This window comes from Podarcis vaucheri (genome assembly GCF_965113315.1).
Source record: "Podarcis vaucheri genome assembly, chromosome: 17".
In the NCBI taxonomy this organism is placed as follows: Eukaryota; Metazoa; Chordata; class Lepidosauria; order Squamata; family Lacertidae; genus Podarcis; species Podarcis vaucheri.
Window position 1 is genome coordinate 3,281,798 of NC_138755.1, and position 26,157 is coordinate 3,307,954.

Here is a 26,157-nt window from a genome sequence, read left to right on the forward strand (position 1 = left end):
GGTGTGGCGGCAGCAGAAGGCCCCATTAACTAAAGTAGTGCTTCAGGTTAAGAACAGTTTTAGGTTAAGTACAGACCTCCGGAACGAATTAAGTACTTAACCTGAGGTACCACTGTATAGGGCTTTAAAGGTTAAAACCAGCACCTTAAACCTGATCCTGTACCCCACCGGGAGCCAGTGCAGCTGGTATAGCACCGGGTGAATGTGATCTCGCAGTAAGGAGTCTCGCCGCGGCATTCTGCACCCGCTGGAGTTTCTGGGTCAGTCTCAAGGGCAGCCCCACATAGAGCGAGTTACAATAATCCAGTCTGGAGGTGACCGTCGCGTGGATCACAGTGGCTAGGTCAGAGCGAGAGAGATAAGGAGCCAACTGCTTAGCTTGGCGGAGATGGAAAACTGCCGCCTTTGTTATAGCTGCAATCTGCGCCTCCATGGAAAGGGAGGTGTTGAAGATTACATCCAAACTCTTAACGGACGGTGCTGGCACTAATTGCACCCCCGCAAGAGAAGGGAGTTGCCCTCCCCCAATCCCATATCGTCCCAACCCCGCCAAACGACCTCTGTCTTCAAAGGATTTAACTTTAACAGGCTCCCACGTAACCATCCAGCCACAGCTTCCAAACATCTGGTCAATGTGTCTGGGGCCGAGTCAGGATGGCCATCCGTCAACAGATAGAGTTAGGTGTCATCAGCATACTGATGGCAGCCCAACCCAAAACTCCGGACAAGCTGGGCGAGGGGGTGCATAAAGATGTTGAAAAGCATCATAGCCAAACACTGGAGAGTCCTGGTACCAAATGGGAAATAGCCTTATGAGAAAAGCTAACCCAACAGACTGAAACTGACACGAGGACAAATAGAAGAGGACTCTCTCACCCCAGTATGGCTTCCCTTTATCTCATACACAGCCCAAAAAGACCACAACAAGAATCCACTGAAAACATACAAATCAATCTGGCCAATTTGACCCAACAAGCCCCCCCCCCACTTCACAAATGCAAACAAACCTCACTGCAGACAACCACAGACAACCATCCACACCCTGGGCTCCCCCAATCCCTCTCACTACCAAGGAAATGTAATAAGCAAATAGAAAGAAAACCTACCCAGTTAATGCTGACACAAAACCCCACATGTACACTGTAAAAAAATAAAAATTTCACTGCCACCCCTCCTTTCTCCCCCATCTTCTTCCTGGCCTTATACCAGGGGACAGCAAACGTTTTCAGCAGGGGGGCAGTCCACTGTCCCTCAGACCTTGTGGGGGGCCGGACTATATTTTTTTTTTGGGGGGGGGGGATATTGAACGTATTCCTATACCCCACAAATAACCCAGAGATGCATTTTAAATAAAAGCAGACATTCTACTCATGTAAAAATACACTGATTCCCAGACCGTCCGCAGGCTGGATTTAGAAGGCAATTGTGCCGGATGCAGCCCCTGGGCCTTAGTTTGCCTACCCATGCCTTATACTGTATTCAACACTAATGTCCCACAACAAATGTAACTGATCTGTAGAAAAGACTGTAGAGGCTGAAAAAAAGAGAAAAGGCGTGTACTTTTGTAAACCAAGAAAATTGTTAATAAAAATTATTTAGTGGTCTATATGACCAGAGGTTTTGGATTAATCTCCTAGGTAGTATAATGTTTTACTTTGTCACAAACAAGGTACAGTGGTGCCCCGCAAGACGAATGCCTCGCAAGACGGAAAACCCGCTAGACGAAAGGGTTTTCCGTTTTGGAGGTGCTTCGCAAAACGAATTTCCTATGGGCTTGCTTCGCAAGACGACAATGTCTTGTGAGTTCCTGCTGGTTTTTTTTCCTCCCCCCCCTTTTTCTAAGCCGCTAAGCCGCTTATCAGCTGATCCGATCAGCAGATAAGCCGCTAAAAGCCGCTAATAGCGCTAATCCGCTAATCCATCAATGGGCTTGCTTCGCAAGACGAAAAAACCGCTAGACGAAGAGAATCACAGAACGGATTCTTTTCGTCTTGCGAGGCACCACTGTATATGTTAATTGTATTTTGATAGAAACCAGTTAATACACACTCTTATTTAAGAAATGCATCAATTACAAAATTTAACTCCCATTTTAAAGTCAGCCATTTGCCACAATGGTTTAAACTAAACCACTTTGTACTTTATTTTTTAGAAATTTTCTAAAATCTTCCCAGCTGTGATCCTGCTGTGCATAGATTCTTCTTCCATGTTGCCTATGTGAGTGCATTCAGGGTTTGGAGTAGATGGAAAGACAGGGAAATGATGAACAATGTTGAAAGCAGAAAAGATGGGAGTGGAGTTAAGGGTTTTTAAGGCAGTTATCTTAAATTGTACCTGAAATCCGTCCATTATGATTCGACTGATTTTTATGAAGGGAGAGTCAAGGCTTGCAAATAGAAGTGTTTTGAAAAGTGATTGTGTGTTTGAAACAAACATATTTGGGTGGTTTTGAACCCCAACACAAGCGTCTGCTAATCTCTGAAGTGTGGAGGCAGGGTTGTCCACAGACATCTGTGTTGCAGTGATGAGTAGTGGTGTATAGGTGCATAGATGTTAAAAAAAAATTGGGATGTGTGTGTTTTGTTTGTTCTGTTTTAGGCTGGGTATGTTGAAGGGCCAATACAGGTGGTGGGTTCCTCTGTGCACTTAAAAACAACAACAGAATCCCTTCCCATTTCCTCTTTACCCATATTCACTAACTAGGTTACACATGGTGTTTATGGTTGTACTGTAATTAGTTGCTGTGGTAATTAGTTGCTAGATGGACCATGGGTAGGTGAGCAATCTGGCCCAATCACCTTCTAAATCCAGCCTGCGGACAGTCCAGGAATCAGTGTGTTTTTACATGAGTAGAATGTGTGTTTTTATTTAAAATGCATCTCTGGGTTATATTGTGAGGCATAGGAATTTGTTCATTCCCCCCCACAATATAGTCTGCCCCCCCACAAGGTCTGGGGGACATTGGACCGGCCTCCTGCTGAAAAAGTTTGCTGACCCCTGAGATGGACCCTTGATCTGGCATTCATATGTTTATGTATTGTGTTTATACGCTTGGCAAAAATGTGTCTCTCCTTCGCTGTTCTTCACTCAGGCATGTGGAATACGCAAATAGCAGTCAACCAGTTCCTTAACTGGTGTAGGCTGGCTTAGTTGTACAGACTGAAAAATGTCTGTCATACCAGCTGGAGTTCAGCTGAGGATATTTAGTCAGCTCTGTGTTTTACATCTTTGTTTTGTTAAAATAAATGTGATTTCACGCAGGCCATAACTTAGGTTGGAGATCTCCTAATTACCAAAGTATGTGCCTGCTCTGGTTTTGCAATTCTCCACCTCTCACAGCAGTGAAATGTAACTTGTGCTTTCTTTGCTTCTGCAGTCTCGAATTTTGAAAGAAGGGACACAAGAAAGCACAGGGTGTTTTTCCCTTTTTGTTTTGTTTTTGTTTTTTCTGTGTGAGGGGAATTGAATAGGCTCCCCCCAAAAGTGTGTGTGTGCATTACACTTCAGCTGAGTGGCTAACTGGGTAGAAGAATATGTGGGCTCCCACTCTCTCTGTGCCCAAATTGTTATCAAAGCTTTCACCACTTCGAAAAAACTGCCAGGGCTTGTTCATCAAAAGGCCTCTGTTGCATTGATCACCCCAGGCATTCAGCAACAATGAATTAAGCTATATAAAGCATGAGTTAAACAGTACATTCTGTAATCTTGTTGGGTTTCTGAGTTTTGATCATGCAGTTTCCATGCATCTGTTTTATTCCTGCAACCATGAGAACTAGAAACTTTTTTTTTAAAAAAAGTAAATCATTTTTCAATTTTATAACAAGAATACAATTTTTTTTAAAATCAAACATACTCTTTATATTTGTTTATTTTTCTTTTAAGATCTCCCTTTCACATATATCTTGACTGCTCATTTTATGTTAACCCTGCTAAGGTTTTAAGTTGTTTACAATAATTTTCCAAATAATTCACAATTTTTTTCCATTCTTTATTCAAGGTTTTTTCTTCCTGGTTCTTCATTCTTCCCGTAAGTTGAGCCATTTCTGCATACTCCTTCTTCTGCCAGTCCTCCTTAGTTGGAACTGTTTCTTCTTTCCATTTCTGCACATAAATCATCAGGGCAGTCGCTGCATACATAAACGTTTTTTCTGATATTTGGGTTCCTCTGAGCCTATTATCTCTAGAAGAAAAGCTTCTATTGTTTTGTTTTTTAAATAAAATATATCTTCAACATTTTGTTCAGTTCATTATAAATCATTTCCTAGAAAGCTTTCACTACCTTACATGACCACCATGTATGGTAAAAGGTACCCTCCTTTTCTTTACATTTCTAGCATGTATCTGGTAAAATGCGGTCTTGACTATGCTACCACTCAGTGGATTTGTAACTGGCTGACTGACCGAACCCAAAGGGTGCTCATCAATGGTTCCTCTTCATCCTGGAGAAGAGTGACTAGTGGGGTGCCACAGGGTTCTGTCTTGGGCCCGGTCTTATTCAACATCTTTATCAACGACTTGGATGATGGACTCAAGAGCATCCTGATCAAATTTGCAGATGACACCAAACTGGGAGGGGTGGCTAACACCCCAGAGGACAGGATCACACTTCAAAATGACCTTGGCAGATTAGAGAACTGGGCCAAAATAAACAAGATGAACTTTAACAGGGAGAAATGTAAAGTATTGCACTTGGGCAAAAAAAATGAGAGGCACAAATACAAGATGGGTGACACCTGGCTTGAGAGCAGTACATGTGAAAAGGATCTAGGAGTCTTGGTTGACCACAAACTTGACATGAGCCAACAGTGTGACGCGGCAGCTAAAAAAGCCAATGCAATTCTGGGCTGCATCAATAGGAGTATAGCATCTAGATCAAGGGAAGTAATAGTGCCACTGTTGGACTCGATGGCCCTTGTGGTCTCTTCCAACTCTATGATTCTATGATTCTATGATTCCGATTTATACATCTTAGCCAATTTACTAGGAGTCAGATACCATCTATACATCATTTTCATATGGTTGTCTTTTAGTGTATAACACACTGTAAATTTCAAATCTGTATTCCATAATTTTTCTCATGCTGCTATTTCAATGTTATGACCTATACTCCTTGCCCAGTGTATCATTGCTGATTTTACAAGTTTGTCTTTTGTTTCCCATTCCAATAACAACTTGTACACTCTCTATAAGTTCTCTTTCAAATCGTGAGGTTTGATTCATAAATCCATTCATTTTATCTAATTCAAATAGCTCTTTAAGTTGATAATATTGTAACATATTCAAACCTTTCTCATTTTACTTCTCAGTCTACATCCATTAACAAATCTGTATATGTTGCCCATTCATTTTTCATTTTTTCAAAGATATAACTTCAATAAGAGAGAGCCACAAAAGTTTCTTTCTTTCCAACTGGTTTTTATATTTATTCCATACTGTATATATTTTTTCCTTATTGCATGATGCATAAAACCTTTATGCATTTTAATTTTACCATACCATAAATATTACCAAACTTATTGTCATGTCCTTCCAAGTCTAACACCTGGTTAATCACTCCTTTAACCAGCAAAGAAATGATGCCTCATAATCTGGTCGTAAATCTGGTAATGAGAATCCACCTCTTCGTTTCCAATCTATCAGAATTTTATATTTAATTCTTGGTTTCTTCCCTTGCCAGATAAATCTAGAAATATATTTCTGCCATGCTTTGAAGCATCTTCCATTGCTGATTATTGGAGCTATTTGAAATAAGAGAAGCATCATCGGTAACACATTCATCTTTATGACTGACATCCTTCCCATCAATGAAAGCTTCATTCTAACCCCATACTTCAAGACTTTTCCTGATTTCTCGCCATGTCTGAATATAATTTTCTTGGAATATGTTAGGGTTTCTTGATGTTAACCAAATTCCCAAATACCTAACCTTTTTATCCTATTATTAATCCCGTATTTGTCTGTTCATCGTTCTTTACCTGTTTGTCTATATTTTTCACTGAAATTTTAGTTTTACTTTTGTTTATTTTAAACCCTGCAACTTCCCCAAATTTTCTTATCTCTAATAGTGGGAACTAGCAACTTTTCTCTTTAGATGAAAACTGAAATACAAAAGATATAACTTCTGCAATTTTGAGTGTTAGAATGCAAAACACCAGAGCGCATTAAAATATATTTAGCTTCCTTTTACAGCACTGAAAAACTTGGTGGCAAAATAGAAAATCTGGGCTGAACTGTTTTTAGAACTAATACTGGATCGATGTATTGTCATTTTCATAAAAGAGACTTGCTATTTTAGAAGCTAGCTGTCTTCTGGCTGGAGGAGAGTTAACATTGATTTGAATTGTATACTGCCCTTCTAGTACATTTATTTCAGTCCTGTTTACAAGCTGCAATGATTCTTAAAAAGAGGCTATCAAGATAATCCATGGTGTATGTTGTGTAACAAAAATATAGACTTGGCATCTTGTGTTAGTGTCATGTTCTTCTGTTTTCCAAACAGCAGGAGTCAGTGCTATACAAAGGACTCATTTCTTACAGTGTTTTCAGCTGATTTTTGTTTAGTGGACTTGAGTCCACTATGAGTTTCTATCTTATAACAAGGAAGGATGGGGTTGGTTGGTTGGAATCATCTTTGTCAGAAACAGTGTTAGAAACTGAGATATGAAAGCTAGGAGCTAAATGGCACCTTAAACCTAGGTTATGGGCGTAACAGCAGGATGTCTAGGCGCACTTATTTTATAACAAGAATTCAAAGCTGAAAATGAATGAACTGCAGCTAACATATTGTGTTCATGTTTTACATTGTCTAGTCCTTCCCCTGCGCACCCCCCAACCCCCTGATATTCTTAAGAGGGTCTCTTCTCCAGTCTTCAGAGAGTATCTGGAAGTGGAGAGGCAGAAAAAGGTCTTCCTTTCTTTCCACTCTGCAGTTTTAATCTGAAATTTTAAGCCAGGGGTCAACAAACTTACTGCACCTCGGGCCGGTGTCTCCAGCACCAATCATGCAGCGGGCCGGAGGGCAGAGGAGTGCGTACCCATACGCATGCACACACACTATTTCCGGCATACTTCCGGATCAGAGGAGCACCGAAAATAGCTTGTGTGCATGTGCACAGGCCTCCTCCGACCTGGATGTGCACTGGAAATAACACTTGTGCATGCGCAACTGACCCGGAAGTGGGCAGCCGTGCAGTGCAGCGCCGGTAAGTACGGGCAGCAGCGGGTGGCGGGGGTCACTGTGGGCCGGATAAACAAGTCCCTCGGGCCTTATCCGGTCTGTGGGCCTTAGTTTGGGGATCCCTGTCTTAGGCTCATGTTCTGGCTCACGCTAATGAAATTCCCTGTCACAAAATGCACCTAGAACAATGGGAGTTTCGAACACTGGGCAGAAATCACCCTCGATAGTGGATAGCTTAAAGCTAACCTTAATGTTAATGCTCCTATAAGCTGGGCTGCTGTGTTGCCTGTATTGGTATTCCTTGGGGTGACATCTGCAGCATCTAGACCTTGAACCACACAGGCAGCAGTTATGCTACTGTGCAGACCTTGGATGCATAACGGCCAGCCTATAAAGCATTACTGCAGCTCCATGGATTCAATTTATTGTTGGCATCTGTGTGGGGGCTATAATGTTTCAATTCAATGTTTTAGATGTAACCCCACTACAAAAGCTACCAGCATCTTTTTCTGAGCCAGATATATAATTTGTACTAGAACCAGCACCTGATTTTGCCTGGCCTCATGTATATTGCTCTCAGTTCTTAGGGAATGAATAAAACTGTAACCGGCTGTGAAATGTTTGATGGATTGGACCACATGCAAGTTGCATTCTGTCCACAATTGCCACCCCCACCGTGTATTGCTTTGTTTTCAAAGTCCAGCATTAGATGCGGAGTTGCTAGTTGGGGGTGGAACTTGGCACCTTACAGGCTCCCCTACCACCAGTTTCCTATAAATCGTTTTCCCAAGCCTGTACACTGTAGAAGGTGTGGAGTGCAGAAGACTGTTTTGGGATACAGTAGTTATGTTAATGCTGTTGTTTGTACTTCACTTGTATTCAGTCCCCAAACAGGCACAGCCTAGTTCAGTGGGTGCAAACCTATGGCACGCGTGCCAGAGGGGGCACTCAGAGCCCTCTCTGTGGGCACGCACGCCGTTGCCCCAGCACAGAGCTGGCAGAAGGCAAGGGCAGTGCGTTGAGTCCTCAGCTCAACTTGTGTCTCAGTAGAAGCACCTCGGGTGGAGGAGACTGGCCTGTTCTGGAAGACAACCCCTGGATTTAAAGCTGTGAAGGATTGGGTGACTGTGCTGCTCTGTGGCAATGCGGCTGTACACTTGATCAAGCCAGGTATACTGTAAAGGTCTGAAAACCCCTGTGCCCTCAAAGGCATAAACAATCACCTGCTGCCTGTCTTCTGGCAGTCCAACAAGAGAGCCTGTCTGACTGCTGCAAGCTCTCTGGACTGGTTCCACAAGTGCTTCATTCTGGAAGTGAGGATTCAGGGTGGATTTGATTTAAATCACAATTTAAATCACTAGTCAATAAGACTTGATTTAAAACATATTTTTTTACAGAAGGACTCATTCTTGCTGGTATAATCTTAATATTTACAACGTGAAGGTTTCATTTTTTGAATAATGTAGTTTTTACAGTTAAATCACAAATTACTGATTTGGTTATACCATTAGAAATACATAGACAGATAATTATGAAATTATTGTGAGGTTTAATAAGTTAACTGTTTATATTTGATATTTGGACAACTTTTCTGCTACACTTTATTTGAAGGAGAAACATAATCATTTCCTTAATAACAATTTAAACAATTTATTTAACTAAAACAATTACATTATAGCATATGTATCCATGTTTGTTAACTGATGTGGTTAAACTTTTTTTTAAAAAACTTAGACTGAGTTTTAGCACACATGAAAAAACTTAAAACAAATCCTTATTTCCTGATGAATAGCCTTTGGTCTATAATGTAACTTAAATAGAAAACTATCTTTAGAAAGATTTTTCCTCCAGAAGCATTTTATTTTATTTAAATAAATAAAAAATCCAATTTAAATATTTAAAATCCAATTTTTTTTTTTTAAAAAAAAATCATTTATTTTTATTCACCCTGGAGGCGTTACTTGCTGGAGAATGGGCTGGAATTCAAAGTGCTACTGCTGGTGGACAGTGTTCCTGGTCACCTGCAGGGACTGCAATTTGTGCATGATGATGTCACAGTTGCCTCCCCAATACAACCTCACTCATCCAGCCTTTGGATCAAGGGGTGATTCGCTGCTTCAAGGCTCATGATGCCAGGCTCACCTTTGTCTTGCTGATCAATGCAACCAAATGAAGTGGTGGTTCCCACAGCGCAGCAACCCAGCAAAGGGGATGCAGCAAGGAAAACCACCGTCACCTCTCCGCTGGGAAGCGCTGAGCAAAGGCGAGTCCCCAGGCAACGCGGCCGATTTGATCGGCACAAGGCATGCAAGCTCCACCCCCCAGTCGTTCTTAGACTCCTTATTGGGTGAGCAACGCAGCCAAGCAACACAGTTGGAGCCTCCCTCCTCCCTGGCTGGCAGAGAGGGAGGGAGGGAGAGGAGCTGCTTCCTTTGGAACCCAGGAAATTTAAGGGACATCATCAATCCAGGACAGCAGTGGAAACGGCAGTGGGATAAGGGAGTTTCCCGCCAAATAAGGGACGGTTGACAGCTATACTCCTGTTGCAGCCTACGTACTCTCTATGCTGGGTGCACAGGAGTGACAGAGTGCTCCATCTGTCCTTAGCCTTCTCACTTGCCTGTGTATGAATTTCCTGGTTTCTGTATATATACTAGTCCAGAGCCTTGGGGGGGGGCGCTAGCCAGATTTTTTGCCCCGGGTGAAGCCTCCATAGGGCGCCATTGAGGCTCCTAGCCTCTGTGTGTATGTGTGCATGCGTGTGTGTGCAAATGCACATGGGGAGTGCCAAACTGGGCCTTTGATCCAGGTGAAATAAAGCCTAGTTTCGCTCCTGTACCAGGCTAGTGCTTAAATAAAAGACTGCTTTACCACAACCACCCCAAGCCCTTAACCCAGGAGAGGGATTCTGATGGGAAGCTGTGCCTTGTAGCAATGCCACAAGTGAAGTAAGGTTTAAATTTATGGTATCAACTGCTGGTGCAGAGCAGCCCTCAGTTCTGTGAGTGAGAAGCAAGAGAAAAGACATATCAAACATATGAAAACTCTTAATCTGTTTATACTCATTAACAGTCTCGGTTTTCAGGAGCTTGATGCTTTTGCACTAATGTTTGGAAATGAAACTCCATTTTCAAATGATATTTATTGAATTGAAATGGTGACTCAGCAACAAGAACCATCTTAGGTAACATTGTTCGTTCTTCAGCAGCATTTTAAAATACAGCGGTACCTCGGGTTAAGTACTTAATTTGTTCTGAAGGTCTGTTCTTAACCTGAAACTGTTCTTAACCTTAGCTAACTTTAGCTAATAGGGCCTCTTGCTGCCGCCGCGCCGCCGGAGCACGATTTCTGTTCTCATCCTGAAGCAAAGTTCTTAACTCGAGGTATTATTTCTGGGTTAGCGGAGTATGTAACCTGAAGCATATGTAACCTGAAGCATATGTAACCAATGTATAGGGGGTTCAGTAGGCCAGGACAAAGGTTAACTTGCCCTCAACTCATGGTGTGACCTTTGTGACAGCAGCTGTTTTCTATCTATGTCTTCCATGTGTGCCATATTATGAAAATTATGAAGATTTTAAAAAATGTTACTCAGCACTGAAATTGCTTGTCACAATGGAAACTTGGATGGGTTGGTAATTGGACTGGATCTGAGTAAAAAAATATCCTAGGAGTAAGAGAGTACCATTTCCACTGAGTCACAATGCTGATTGTAGCTGCCCATTAACGTTGTTTGGAAGCAAGAGATAATTTATTGCATGCTACATTGCAGAGGTCTGCTGTGTGCAGAGGGGGAAACTGAGCTAAGCTACTACTATGACATTTTAAAATCTAGAATTTGTTTCGGATTGCAAATTCATGCAGCCTTAGGATATTCTTCAACTGCTTTCTCATTAGGCATCAGATGTGAGGTGGAGACTAGTCCATAGCATTTGCCCAGTTATTGTTTATGGTATGTGTCAGGGGTTCAGGAGCAGAGGCAAGGGCAAGGGAGGAAACAGAGAGCGAGGGGGAGGAGGCAGAAGAAAGGATGAGTGATGACGACGACCCGAGATCTCCGAGTCTTTCCAGTGAATCAGAAGATTCACAGAAAGGAGCACCAGTGGCCAGGGCAAGGGGGGAGCCTAGGGGGACACCCTAGGAGGAAAGGGCCAGAGGGGGCTCAGAGGGGAGCAGTTGGAAATCGGGACCAGCGTCACCAACAGAGAGCAGGGGAGAGGAAGGGCGTCAGGTATCAAGCGCTGGCAGCTCACAACAGGAGGGAGGGCACGAGTCAGGAGTGGCCACACCTCCATCGGGGAGCGAAGAAACGGTCAGACGGAAAGTGGAAGGTTGGGCGCGCGCGCCAAGTTCAAATGCACAGGAAGGTGGCGCAGTAAGCAGCCCGGAAAGGGAGCCAGATCCTAAAGCCCGGCGCAAGGAGGCAGGAGGGTCCGGGGGGTCAGCGTCAGAAGAATCCAGGAAGGAAGAGACCCAGGGGGGCAGAGGGACCCAGAGAAGAACAGTCAGGCGGAAAAGGTGGAGTAAGGCTAGGATATTAAGTTGGTGTACAAGGGGCGGAGACTCAGACGGAGCTTCGCCGGTCTAACCCATAAGACGTAGAGTTGCACGCAGCAGCTGGAGAATGGAAACTGTAACTCAATAAAGACTTTTACAAAGTGATTGCTGGCTAGCGTGATCCTCTGTGAGCTAGGATCGGGAAGCAGCTCTGACAGTATGTATCAACAACAAAGTGTTCAAACCCTTTAGGATTATTATTTGTCATGTGAAAAATAAATTAATTTTCTGTGCATGTTACTGAAGCATAGGCCTGGCTGATCTCAATTTAGCTTTTTTAAAAAACTGACACATTAATTCATATTTATATCCCACCCTATTCCAAGAGTTCAGGGCGCACAATTGCAGCTTAGGAGCTCCATGTCCCTTAGTCTCTTCTTTTAAAAAGTGGAAAATATGTTTGTCACATAAGTGCACCCAGGAGGAGAACAGGGAGGGATGGTTGTTGAGAAGTACTAATCATTTTGGTTAAACACACATACACATAAATAAGGAGAGCTAGGGAACCTGTGGCCAGGCCTCTGCAGGTTGTGGGGCAGCTGGGTCCACTTGCCTTGGGCCTTGGAGGGCTGGGCTGGCCATGGGGTCCTGCCAGGGGTTTGCCAGACTTATCCTGCCATGCTGAGAAGAAGATCCTTGCCCCAGGCCTCAGACAAGCTCTGCATGGGCCTGCCTTAGTGGGCTCAAGTTCTCCTCAGCCCCAGCCAGCGTGGCCGATGCTCAGGGATGATGGGAGTTGTAGTCCAGGAGCATCAGAAGGAACACAGGGGGGTAGGCCTGGGCAATGTATCAATTGAGGGGCAGACAGCAATGGCAGCTTCACTCAGTGGTCTATTACAGGTGAAACAGCCTCCTCCTCAGTTCCTTAGCCACCAGTGCCCAGCGCGCCAAGGGAGAAACAAGCTGCAGCCGGGCACTGGAGGCAGAGGGACTCGGGGGCAGCGGCAGTTTCACCAGCGATATCCTGCTGAGTGAAGCTGCCATCCCACTTTGCCCTCAAACCGGCGCAGAGGGAGAAACATGCTGCATCGGAGAGGGGCCAATACAGCTTGTTCCTCCCTTCACTTCTTTAAACTGCTTGGTTGAGAAGCATACATAGAATCATAGAGTTGGAATAGACCACAAGGGCCATCGAGTCCAACCCCCTGCCAATCTGCCATTGCTTCAGCCAAGCAGTTTTATGGAGCCCCCTACACGCCACTGGCTTGCACCAGCTGGTGGCAGGATGGGGACTCTGTGAAACTGCTTTGCTGAAGGGCGCTAGGTTACCGCCCACCTCAGCCAAGCAGTTAATGGAGCCCCCAGCCCACTGCTGGCTCGTGAAAGCCAGTGGCGTGTCGGTACTCCCACCCCACAGCCGAACAGTCCCAAAGCTTCTCCTTCTTGCTCGCTTGCAAGCAGGAGAAGGATGGGGTTCCTCAACTTGGGGAGCACAAAGCTGCTTTCTCCCTGGTGCAGTGAGGCACTGGGGTGAAACCACCTCAGCAATTTCACCCTGACGCCTTGCAGTGCTGTGGTAGGAAGCAGGTTTTGGAACATGGTGATGTACCACCAGATCACATTGTTTGCCTGGCGATATATTGTGATGTTGTAAACCTGACATCGCCCAGCCCTCGTTGTGGGGAGAGTGTTTAGCAGGAGAGGAGACTGTAAGTACAAAAATGGGTATGTTTAATGGTGTCATTATTTGTCTCACTTCTTTCTCCAGGCTTTTTTCTACCTGGTGGCCCATCCTTAGGATCAATCAGCATGATCCAAGAGTAGATGCTGAGTCTTCATCTGCTTTCATCTTTGGCAGTTTGACATTGTGTCTCTTACTTTCTCCTTAAAAGCTGCCATAGGGGTTTCAACTTTGATCCTCGCAATAGTGTGGGTGGGTGGGTGTGTTTATATAAACTCTTTCATCTGGATACTATTTTCCAGGTCTGAATTTCTAGCCTTTAGTCATTTTTCATTGGGGATAGCAGGAATCAGTGTTCCATGTGATTCCTGTGGAAGTCTCTACTGTGAAAGATTTTGAGGAGAGGTTTCTAAAGGTGTGTGAACCTGGGACTAAACTTACCAAGAAATTCCCAGAGGCAGCAAGCAGCTAGTCAAAACCTGCTGGACGCTGGAGCTTTCAGAGCTTTCCAAATTGAGCGCCAAAATTTGATCAACCTCTTCTCTTCTCCATCCCTCCACCCATTCAGTGTGAAAAACTGGTGGTGTTGAAAATTTTCCACTGCTGTACTTTTCCATTTAAAAATGAATTTCTAAAAATAAATAGTTTTGTTAACCTAATTGGTAATGTAATGAATGGAAACAGTCAAATTGAGCAGTTTCTGCTTGTAATAAACTTTTTCAGGTGTCTGTCTTTAGGAACCACACTTTCATGTATTATATATAGCCAAGCCGACTTTAATGTATTTTTAGGAACCATCAGTTGTACAATTTCAGAATGGTCCTCTGACCATTTAGTTTCTAAAAACGCACACACTAAAAGATACAAAGTTGCAGAGCGAAATGAAATGGAAGTGAACATCATAAGTGACACTTTTGGCACATTATAAAAGTGTATGCTAATGGGTTGTATATCTTAAAATATTTTCAAATTTTCAAAACACCTTTTTTAATTGTCTTAAAATATCATAATAAAATGATATCTTATTTGTTATATTTCTATTTCTGTTTATAGTTTTAATAATGCATTCCAATAAAAATGCATTCCAATAAAAATGCTTAACAGTGGTCTAAGAATATTTTTAAGTATTCTAAATAAAAATTAAAGCTTTGAATTTGTTTAGATGTGATATTAAAAAATATTAAGTATGTTTTCTTGAATTTCCAACTTACCTACTTCTGACCATGTGTGGTAGTGATAACAGCTCTGAGTTTGCCCCTGGGGTCAGGATGGGCAGGTCAGAGTACTGATCACCTCCACCTGTTATTGATGTCAATGCTCTTCATACCAAGTTCTGCATTGGGTGTGGCAGATCTTGTAGGAAGACACAAGTCTGAGGAGCAATTTTAATTTCTGTTAATGTCCCATGATGGTGTCTCCTGCCTGAAAGGAATGTTGATCCAAGATGGTTCTCAGTTCCTTCAGGGAGCAACAAAAGGGTAGGACATTTCCTCATCTCGCCCATCTTCTTCAGTCCAACTATTCTGGCTTCTAAAAGGGGCCACTTTTGCACCCGCTGCCATACGCTCCTGGACAGGGTTCCTTCTCATTGTCCCAAGACCTGACGTGCAGCTACTCTTTTTTGCCAGTTGAAAGAGGCATGCAGTCTTGTTAATCTGAATGCATACTGCAGTTGTTAATCCCTGAATCAAAAAGGCATGTACTTACAAGGTGACTCTGGAGGAGGCCCAGGAGAGTGTATTGTCCCTCTGTCCCCCTGCTGGCCATGGGTCTCTCTCTGCCTTCAGAAAAGGAAGTGGAATTACCAGAGCAGTAGAAGGAAGCACTCCCCACATCACGGGGGGGGGGGAGTTGTTTGCCTTAGATGAGTGGGGGAAACCCATGACATCTAAATTCAGCAGGGCTGTTTATATATAAAATATCGTACCTAAAGAGGTATTAAGAGTGGCCGAGGGTTCTGTTAATAGATGCTCCAGTAGCTGTCCTAGTCATAGGGGCAGTGGTTCCAATGAGATCAAAGCATATATATATATATATATATATATATATATATATATATATATATATGCTTTCGTAGATTTTCACGGGTATAGGAATGCAGGTTTTGGTGTCTTCGGGTGTCTTCCCGTGTAAGAGTCGGGGTGTCTGGGCGACGTTTCGACGAGGTCTCACTCGTCATCTTCAGGCTGGTGCTTTCGGCTTCTTGTTACTGGAACAGAGCAGAGTCTGGTGTTTGAGTTCCTATAAATACTGTTGAGGGGTGTGGTGTATAGCCTCCAACGTTCTGGGTAGAGAGGAAGTTCCTAGATTAGTGTGCCTTTTCTTCTTTTGTTCCTTAATTACTTGAGGGATATCTTGGGTGATTTCATGAGTGATATTCTGAATATCACTGGGTGGGTCATTAATTACTTGAGGGATATCTTGGGTGATTTCATGACTCCGCACTCCCTACATGAAACTGCCTGAAGTCTTAGATTATTTTCTGAGATCCCTCTCTGTGTGCCCCCATCTTCTGAATTTGGGCCAGTTGTGACCAGAAGATAGGTCCTCTTTGGTGGTGGCACTCTACCTGTGGCACCATCTCCCCAGAGAGTCTTCTATCTTTTCGGCACCAAGCAGATACCTTTTTTATTCGCCCACGTCCCTTGTTTATTTTATCTGCTTCTGTTGATAATTCCTACTACCTTTTCTTTCTTTCTTTCTTTCTTTCTTTCTTTCTTTCTTTCTTTCTTTCTTTCTTTTTTGTCTCCTGTTGCTTTAGTATGTTGTGATTTTGATATGTTGTGTGACTCTTTGAGAGTGTGCATTTGAGCTGAAAGGTGAAAGGTTAAATTTTATATATCAATAAATAAAATACGTTGCAGCCGTCTTGTGGAACCTGAGCGAGTCTACATCTGGTCAGGTGTCTAGATGGGGAGGCCACATGGGAACCTCATGTATGTCACCTTGAGCTCCACTGAAAAATATAGGAAATGTCATAAGTAGGATTGACTCCTTTTTTAAATATGCTTTTTATTGGAATGTCTAATTTTTTGTAAATTGACTTCAAATTAAATAGTTACATTGTTTCATGTACAGTGGTACCTTGGTTTACGAACTTAATCTGTTCCAGAAGTCCGTTCTTAAACCAAGGTGTGCTTTCCCATAGTAGCGGGGGACTCAATTTACACTCAACAGGAAGCGGAACATGTTCTGCTTCCAAGGCAAAGTTCACAAACCAAAACACCTACTTCCGGGTTTGCAGCATTCTTAATCCAAGTTGTTCATAAACTAAACTGTTCTTAAGCAAAGGTACCACTATACTGAATTCCCACCCCTGCCTCCACGGTGTTTTTATCCAAACCCTTTTCTACTGCGTTATTTATCAAACTCTTATCTATTACACAAATCCACCTGATAAAATAACTTTATCATTTTTCTTCCTCTGCTCATATCTCCAATCCTGCCTGCAATTTCATTTGATTATAGTACTTTTTCAAAGAGTCCTAAAAAGGCTTCCAGTCTTCTATAAAAAGTTCATCATTTTGATCTCTTAATATTATTGTCAGCTTTGCCATTTCTGCATAGTTCATTACTTTTAAAAGCTATTCCTCCTTCATTGGAACCTTCTCTTCTTTCCATTCTGTGCATATAAAATTGTAGCTGCTGTTGTCACATACATAAGTAGTTTGGTCATTTTCTTTGGAAAGTCCATCCCTATTATCCCTATATGAAAAGCTTCAAGTCATTTGGGAATAGCCCATTTCAACACCTTCTTTATTTCATTATGTATCATTTCCCAAAACCCTTTAGCTTTTTTTACATGTCAGGATTGACACTGCTCTCTATTTCCATACAGCCCACTCCCAACCATCACTACTGCTGCTCCCCTACCCTCCAGCAGCAACAGCCTTGGTCTTGAATAGCAGCTGCTTCCCATCGCTTCCTGTCTTCTGGAAACCCAACTCCCAGTTGTCTATTCTCTCATTCTAGTACTTGTGTTGCCCCGACCCCATGAAAGAAGAGGCAGAACCCAAGAGAAGAGAGAGCATATTGGCCGGGAGGCAGCCATGTGAAACTTTGTGGGCATGAGCTCTAACTGCTTCTTCTGCTTCTTCTTCTTTGTTTGCCCATGCTATACAGCCAGACCTGCCTCTCACTGCCTAGTATGCATGTATGGCACGATGTTTGTTTATTCATTTCTTGCAAAACAAAAATTAAAAAACAGTTCTTCACCTTTCTGTCAACTGATGAGAAAACATATTGTTCCCGTCTGAACAGCTAATACTTATGTCTGATAGAATGTGTAAAGCTTGTTATTTCCAGAAAACTTGGTTTCAAGTTTTTTTTCTTTCTCCCCTTTCCATACTTAATTGGCTCTGTCAGGGAGCCATCTGGTGGCTAGGATCCAAGTGCTTTTCTGGGTCAAGGAAATAGATTTATTTACTTCCAAATTTCTACCCTGCCAGCTACCCCATAAATGGGGTTTTCATGATGGCTTGCAATTTATGATAGTACAATAAGTGGCGTACAATAGAATCAACTTCAACAAGGCAAATTAAGCACAACCTAAACAAAATGTATTGGTAAGGCCCTCCACAAAATAAAATGACTTGTGTGGGTGGTCAGACTGGTAAAAATGTGGTTAGAAGTAGTAGTAATGGGGTTGGAACTGTGATTAACAGTTGACCCTTTAGCAGGGACTATATTTTTACATGAGCAAAAGCTGAGTCTGGTAACACAGGCTTTGCCTGCTGATGCGCTCCTGTTAGCAACTAAGATGCAGGCAAAAGGCTCTTCAGCTGCCTCCTCCCCAGTGTGAGAGGAGGGGCTCCAACAGAGCCTGGTAGGAGGTTAAAGAATCCCGGTCTGGGGAAAAGGTGGGATATAAATAATAGTAATAAGCCCTTGCCCTGTGTTTCTGCTTGCACTGAGAAGAGCCAGTGAGACTGAGTGTTAGAACAGAGCCAAATGAGATGTTCCCAAATGAGATGGGGATCAAGTTGAATCTCTGGCCTGCCAGTTTTCTGTCTCTAGATTAGAACATCTGGGTTGCTTTCCTGCTTATAACAAAAAGTTGGGTGTTGGGCTGCTTTAATGTTTTAAAGCCATTTCTTCCAGCAGTGGTGAATGTTGCCATTTGAACACTCAGTGCTGAAGCCCCATGATGTAGAGTGGCTCATGGAGTTTGATTCAGCCCTGAATAAGGAGAACTCTGGTTAAATGATTCTGGCTCTGTAGGTTAAATGCAGCTTTGGAGCTAGTGCTGAACAACCTGGTAGGAACCTTAAAGCTGTCTAAAACCTCCACATTGATAAGCTGTTTATGCATACGGAGGTACAAGCCAATAGACCTTTTCCCCCAACCTTGACTTTCTCATGGCAACTCCATGTTACAGATTTGCACGGAAATACTGAAAGTCATGGGAGGAGGCCGCCTTATTCTCATGAACCTGCTCTCTGTCCCAAGTTGGTGGCTACAGCAAAGCTAGCTGCAAATACGTCTTGATCTCAGAATTCTCTTGAAGCAATACAGTATTGTTGAAACTGGCCTTCAGGGCATATGGTCTCCTTGATAAAGAAAGGGAAAAGCTGGGATGTGGAGAGTTGTTTCAGCAACTTTTAGTTTGTGGACAGCAGGCTAGAGGACCTTCAGAAGGTGAGATTCCTGCATTGCAGGGGATTGGACCTCAGGGTCCCTTCCAATTCCAAGATTCTGTAGCAGTGTTTCTCAACCTTTTCCTGACCATGGCCCCTTCTGACCTTGTCTCCTTCCTGTGGCCCCCCCTTTCCTACTGATAGAATGGTAGCTATTTAAATGGTTTGTTTGTAAAGAGAACATTTTTAAAATAATTTTTATAATTTATACAAAATACAATTACATAAAAAATTATACTTTAGGTATTTCTCAATCAATATGACCCTTGTTCTTGATGACCAGAAGCAAGCTTTTTATATATCCAATACTATTGCTTTGAGGGATGACCAAAGATCACCTCTGTCCATTACCGGTACTTTAAGGCAGTTCCACGTTAGGCTGAGTAAATAATTCACACGACTGAAACCTGATTCTACCAAATACAAAGTAGGAAATGCCATGAAAAACAATTTTGCTTTATTCCAAAGCTGTGGAAACTTTTTAGATACTGCACTCTTTATCCAAAAATGGTCTGTGGCAACATACCTCCTTTCTCAGTAATAGTTGCACAAAGAAACAGCACCTCACGCACCTTGCCCGTGACAAATGAGATGTGGACAGCTTAGTGCGCACAGAGGTGGAGTGCAGAAGTGGGAGGGAAAAGGAAGCGGAAGCCAAGTTGCCACAGCGTGGGCGTGGTGATCCATCCACTGGGAAGCACAGTCACCTCTCTGTTCACTCTACTTTTCTGTTTTCTATTTTCTTCACTTCTCTGGGTTTTTTTTTCTTTTCTGTTTTCTCAATCACTTCTGTGTTTTCTTTCTTCTTTCCGCTGTGGTCCCTAGACTCATGCCGTGGCCCCCCATTTATGCAATTTTCACCTGTGCCCCCCTTGGAATATCCTGGGGGGCCCTGGTTGGGAAATACTGTTCTATAGGAATCAGCTCTTATTGTGAGGCCAACTATACTTGGCCCAGCTCACCAAGAAGGTAGAGAAAAAGGCCAAGACATGGGGGTATCAGTCAGAGGCCAAACAGCAGCTCAGGATGGTAATATGCATGACAGATTACTTGGTCAAGCTTCCTGAAGTTGATAACAATAGTGATTATCAGTTGGAATAACTGCCCTTGGGGCCCCAAACCTGTCTAAAATTTAGTTTGAGGGGCAGAACATGGTGCCAGGCTCTGAATTTGGAAGCATAACTTTGCTATGTAAGCTGTTCGACTACCTATCTGTGTTTTGGAGATTCCATTTTGAAGAGACTGTTGGGAAAAGATGGCCTTCCTGCTTCCATATTTCCTGCAGGAAAATACGTCCATTTGAACATGCATTTGTCATTCTACAGTTAACAGTGCTGTGTGTGGATTTTGCCATCCAAATTGGGTCCTTTTTGTACTAGAACTCAAAAAGTAAGGTGTGAATTGACCCTGTATTTTATGCATAGTGGGCACTACATTTCTGGCTCTAGAAACTCTGTAGACTGTAGAAGAGGTGGGCTTATCAGATGCAGCCAAGGGCTGAGCTGTTGCTTTGTGTTTCTGTCTTATTTATATCCCACTTTTGTTCTAAGGACCTATTTATCCTTGCCAGAAACCTGTGAAGTTGGTTATTCTGAAAGACAGTGAGCTTCATAAGCTTGAACCAGTGCTATGAAATGTTAATTGTTACTTGAAGGCTGCAGAAATCCTGTGTGAATGTTCAAATAGGTTGCCTGCTCTGATCCTGCTGGAGCTTTTAAGCAGTCTGCAGGAAGACTTTCAGGGACAGAATGTTGTTATATTTGACCATCAAGACGATTAAGTGCATTCAGCATTCTTTTTACTCTAGAGTAAATCATATTGCTCTGAATTGCAGCAAGCTGCTGAAAGCAACAAAAATGCTTTTGTTTGCAAAGGATGTTCTGCACTTTGTTTATGGAAATAATACCATAGTGCCATGTGGTTCAATCTGGAGCTTTGATCTTTATGAGTGTGTGTGTGTGTGTGTGTGTGTGTGTGTGTGTGTGTGTGTATTCTAGGCTGGGTTTGGTCAAGGCTGTTAGGATGGCTAATATTATGCATTTAGGTTGTGTTCTGTATTTTGAAAGAAACAACTTTTCCCCAGTATGAAAAGACTTTTGTCACACATGATTTAAACCCACATGGCCTTATGAGCAACACCTGCTTTAACTACTGCCATTCAGCAAATATTTTTGATGGAGAAGTTGTGTGATGTTTTGTAGCTTGTCTTCCATAGTAAACAGAGTGCTTCTGCCATCTTCAAGGTCTTTCTTCTTCCTGTTGTCCAGTGGTTTCAGATTTATTATTAATGTAGCAATTAATGACATGGTGCTAAATTACACACTGTGGCTGCCTTTGTCTTTGGACAAAGCTTGACATGCCTCCTTGTCTCTTGTTTTTAGAAAGTCATCCTGAGTCACTTGTATACAAAATCACATGTTTGGTACTCTTGCACACCGCTCAACTTGTTGGCAATAGAACTGTAATGGCTGTAAATGAGTGGGGGGGTGGCGGCGTGCATTTGTTTCTCTCTTTCTAAAGTGGGAAGCCATTTGTGCCAAATTAGTTGACAGATGCCTCATAAACTACTTGCATCAAATGAGCTTGGCATTTTTGACTTCCAATCAACTTCTTGTCCAGAGGTTAATCATGATGGAAGAAGCTAAGCAGTAACGACTGACCTGCATGCGCCTGCCAACAAAACAAAGCAAGGCATTTGGAGCTGCTCGTACCTGGGAGAATCTCTGTCTAAAATTGGCAGGATTGCAATGAAACCACAGTGTGGCACTCTTTGGCCTTGTGCTGTTGTTAAAGCCTGTTGACAGAATATGATGCTATTGTTGCCTTCCTATAATTTGTAACTGTGATTGCTCTTTGTCTTAAAACTAGCACAGATTCCTTTTGGACATGGATTCAAGAAGCAAGTTTGTATCCTGGCCCTAGAGCCCCTAGCAATTTGACTCTGAGCAGTCCCCAGTATCAAGGGTGCGGAAATAAAAGGTAAAACCTACAAACTAGGTCTCTTCAGACAACCTGATGGTCACGATACCAGATCCCATACACACAGCAATCACCCAAACCAGGGCTTTGTTTCTAGAAAACAAGGTGCTGGAACTTGTTGACCTTTTGCTAGGGGGAGCACTCCCCAAAAGTTGTTGAGCCAAAAGAAATTCACCAACATTGCAGAGATAAAATTCTGCCAAACAAAATTCAGATACTCAGGGATACAAATAACCACAAGCCTCAACAAACTATACCTCCACAATTACAAGCCCCTGTGGTAACAAATCAACTAAGATGTGAGGAAATGGAACAACACCAACTTCACCCTCTCAGACAAAATTAACCTACCGTTTCCTGCTTGGCAGGGGGTTGGACTCGATGGCCCTTGTGGTCTCTTCCAACTCTATGATTCTATGATTCTATGATTCTACCTATTCCAAACCTTCCCAATTTGGATTCCCCAAACCCAACTCTGGGAATGGCAGAAAAACTACACTCGTTTATTTTCTCACACAAAAAGCCAAGAATAAGCCCCAAAGGAGGATAGGGAATCCCTAATATAGAATCATATTGCATTGCCAACCATGTGTGCCACATAATCCCATACATTCCAGAAGATGAGACAAAACAATGGGTCCACTTAGAGAGAGACACAATCGAAAACACCCCCCACAACAGCATACCCATTTCTCCAAAACAAACTAAAGAAAATCCCCACAACACTAAACAGGTTCACACAATCGGAAAAAGTAGACAAACTGTCCCTAGCCCCACTAACCCTCCTGGCTCATAACCCAATACAGTGGTACCTTGGTTTGCAACCGCTTTGGATTACAACCATTTTGGATTACAACCACATCAAACCCGGGAGTGTATGTCCCTTTTTTTGGATTACAACGCATTTTTTGGGATTACAACCAATTTTGGGGGGGGGACGCCCCATTGGCGAAAGCACGCCTTGGGTTACAACCTGTTTTGGTTTACAACTGGACCTCCGGAATGGATTGTGGTTGTAAACCAAGGTACCACTGTGTTCCAACACACAGCATAAAACTTCCAGATAAAAACCTGGCAAGCCAAAGGCCTATACTGTCTAAAATACTTCTACAAAAACAAACCCATACCAACACAAGAAATACAAAACAAACTAGGTGATACCCAAATACGCTGGCTAACACATCACCAACTACACAACCTCCTTAAACAATCCAGCAGTAAAATCATCAGCCACTAGGGGGCCCTTGACCACCTTCGAAAACCTTCTTCTGACAGCAGAGGGACATGGCAAAGGGATGGTATCCACAATATACAAAGTAGTGCTCCAAAATCCTACAAACCCTCTTGTCGCAACCAAAGAACAATGGGAGCAAGGCATAGGCTATGAAATCAACCCCACCCAACGGACTGGAATGTGGTCTAAACCTCCCTTTAAATCCATCTCAGACAAAAGAAGGGAACTCAGTCTGAAATTCACCTACGGATGGTACCTAACACCGCAGAAACTGGCACTAATATACCCAAGAACCTCGCCAAAATGTTGAAGAGGCTGCACTTCCACAGGCACATACCTCCACATGTGGTGGAAATGCCCCAAAATCCAACCCTTCTGGACATCAGTCCTACAAGAGATATGCAAAATAACTAAACAGGTATTTGAATTCACCCCAGAACTGGCCGTACTGAGCATTTTCCAGTATAATGACCACTCACATTATAAAGAGCTTATAACCCACCTACTCTCAGCAGCCAGAAGCATCGTAGCCAGACACTGGAGAGACCTCTCAGGAGTAAACATGAACTAATGGTACCAAATGCCCCCCCTTTATAATATACACAGCACAACAAGACAACAGGAACCCACCGACAGCATACGAAGCCCTCCCCCCACATCACAAATGCAAACAAACCTTGCGGCAGACAACTATCCACACCCTGGACTCCCCCAATCCCTCTCACTACCAAGAAATAAGTGAACAGAAGAACTTACCTAAGTTGACACTGACACAAAACCCCACACATATACTATATAAAAGAATAGAAGTTTTACCCCCTCCTCTCCTCCCTTCTTCCCCAACCTTATACTGTACACAACACTAATGTTTAATATCAAATGTAACTGATCTGTAGAAAAGACTTTACAACCTGAAAAAAGAGACATTGTACATACTTTTGTAAACCAGGAAAATCTTTAATAAAAAATATTTTTTTTAAAAGAAGTAAGCTTTGTTGTTGTTTATTACAGAGAAAACAAGACATGCAAACAGGAAGAGTTTGAGAAAAGTAAAATACTTTGAGCAGCGAGTCAGAAAACCCTAACTAGGGCAAATCCTTATTTGGAGTGTAATTAGACATGACAAAGGAAGCATTATATTGACAAATGCATGGTTCTAACAGCGTTGGGAAACTTGTTTTCCCTGAAATGTTGATGGGATAGTAGGGACACGTGAAAGATGATTTCTTATACACTCTGCTGTCAATAAAGTTAAAACCATGTAGCATCTAGGTGAGGTAAGATTAAGGTAAAGGATCCTTAGATGGTTAAGTCCAGTCGAATTTGACTGTAGGGTGCAGTCATCTTCGCTTTCAGGCCAAGGGAGCCAGCGTTTATCTGCAGACAGCTTTTCCGTGTCATGTGGCCAGCATGACTAAACTGTTTCTGACGCACAGAGGACCGTGACAAGTGTCAGAGAGCACGGAAATGCCATTTACCTTCCTTCTGCAGCGGTACCTGTTTATCTACTCGCGCTGGTATGCTTTTAAACTGCTAGGTTGGCAGGAGCTGGAAGAAAGCAACTGGAACCCACCCGTTACTTGGATTCAAACTTCCAACCTTACAACTGGCAAGACTGAGAGACTCAGGTTTAGACCACAGCGCCACCCATGTCCTGATGTAACATCTAGGTTGTCCTTAGCCTGATAGTCTTGCTCTGCGAGGCACAAAGGAGTTGGGACAACCTTGTTTTAATCAGTTGAGAAGTTTTCATGTTGAGCAGTCAAATTCTGAACTCTTGAAGAAAAAATGTCTTTCCCTAGATTTTTACCCTTTATTAGAACATAAAATTTATTATGTGTATACACATCCTCCTACAGTGTCTTGCATTGATTTTGACAGTGGAACGTACTCCCTCAGAAGATGGTGGACTCTCCTTTATTGAAGGTTTTTAAGCAGAGGTTGGATGGCCATCTGCCATAAATGCTGTAGCCAAAGATTCCTGCATACAGGGGTTTGGACTAGATTACCCTTGGGCTCCCTTCCGTCTCTACAATTCTATTATTCTATGTGCAATTTAGCACTTAAAACCACATTGTTTGATTAATAAATGTACCCTAACCCACTGGATTTTATTCAATCAGTAATTACAGATGCAAACAGGAGTTAATACTTACCCAGGTATACCTAAAGCAGATAACAGAAGCCATCAAAATGGTAGTAAACTCACAAAGATTATGTTTGGATTTAGAAATGGTATCTAGACATTGGCATTTCCAAAATGGACTAGCAGCAAAGTTAGGATATTACCCTGACTTCAGAAACCTAAATTCTTATTTTTTTAATGGAGCATCTTCGTAATAAACGATACTAGAATTATATTTGCCTAATAATTTTCTTACTGTGTTCATATTAAATATTAATTAACTTTATAGAAGCTACTTTAAAGGACTAGGACAAGGCTAGCCACTATGGTGCCCTCCAAGTGTTGCTGAACTACAGCTTCCATAATCCCTGGTCATTTGCCATGCTTGCTGGGACTGTTGAGCGTTGGAGCCCAAAAACATCTGGAGGACATCATGTTGGCTTTGCTTTCTCTAGACCAGCAGTTCTCAACCTGTGGGTCCCCAGATGTTGTTGGACTACAACTCCCATCATCCCTGAGCTCTGGCCTTCCTAGGGGTGGATGGGAGTTGTAGTTCAACAATAGCTGGGTACCCACAGGTTGAGAAAGGCTGCTCTAAACTAAGGGATAGTGTCAATAGAAAAGGAATAAGAAAAGCCCTGATACATCAGACCAAAAGTCTGTTTAGTTCAGCATCCCATTTCCCACACTGGTGAATTAGATGCCTCTGAGAAGCCCATAAGCAGAACATGACTGCAGTAGCTAATGCCTGCTGTAGCTCCCTAGCAGCTAGTATTCAAAGGCATCTTGCCTCTGGTACTGGATGCAGCATATAACCATTGTGAATAG

General features: G+C 42.7%; 1 protein-coding gene across 4 annotated transcripts in view; it reads left to right on the forward strand.

Moving 5' to 3' along the window:
- Nucleotides 1-26,157, forward strand: part of MECP2 (methyl-CpG binding protein 2) — an 81,420-nt gene that overhangs the window by 29,716 nt on the left and 25,547 nt on the right. The window lies entirely within an intron of this gene.